Source organism: Mya arenaria, chromosome 3 (assembly GCF_026914265.1).
Source record: "Mya arenaria isolate MELC-2E11 chromosome 3, ASM2691426v1".
In the NCBI taxonomy this organism is placed as follows: Eukaryota; Metazoa; Mollusca; class Bivalvia; order Myida; family Myidae; genus Mya; species Mya arenaria.
This window is the reverse complement of record NC_069124.1, coordinates 92,213,215-92,214,093: the sequence shown is the minus strand read 5'-3', so window position 1 is coordinate 92,214,093 and position 879 is coordinate 92,213,215.

Sequence of the window (879 nt, the reverse complement as noted above, 5' to 3'; positions counted from 1 at the left end):
GAAGATTCTTTTATATTTTGATCAAAAAGCATTCGCATTTTTTTCGGAGAAGTCAGTCGACAATGATACTTTGTTTTGGTGTCAAAATTCCCCAGACTGCCTGATCAACAAAGTCTTGCCGATTATTGATGATGTGTTTTTTTTTTTCTTTTTAAAAAAGATATTCAATAAAATAATATTAAATAGTGCATTTAATTCATTTCCGGGTTACAAAGATTCCAATATCTTTCTGAAAATAACTGCAATAACCACAAAGCCACTAGACATTCATTTGTAGAACTGACCATTTTGACCATTTTGACAAAAAACAACAACATTCATTTTGTTTAAAGCCATGTCCTAAAACAATGTAAATGATTTTTGACTGGAAATCTGGTGAAATCGTCTTTCGTGAAGTTTGCTCAACTCCCAATTAAAGCTACACATGTTGCAACGGATATGGGTATTGTGCTAAATATTGAACCTCAACATTAAATAAAAAAATGATTTTTTAACAGTTTTTAATTTGGTTCAACGACTTTCGCACTGTGTGATGCCCTTAACAGTAATTTCAGCAGCTGCTGTCATTGTAGACGACAATTTCGGCGTGACAAAATTGCAGCAATATAACTGGTTAAGTGGATCCTCCTACGTGTGTTTTGAATCTGCGATAGTTATCGTCTATATATCAATTCACTCCCAGATTACGCACAACAATGTGCCGCTTTTGGCCGTTAACTACGTTTAACGTCAAATTTAACTTTTAAACGGAGTTTGACTGAACTACGTCAACATAATAAGCAGCCAATAAAAACAAAAGCCACATTTTCCGTAATTGTGTTTGACTCGATGAATATATTATACTTACAGTCCGGTCGTTTTTCACTAGTATATGGAGGG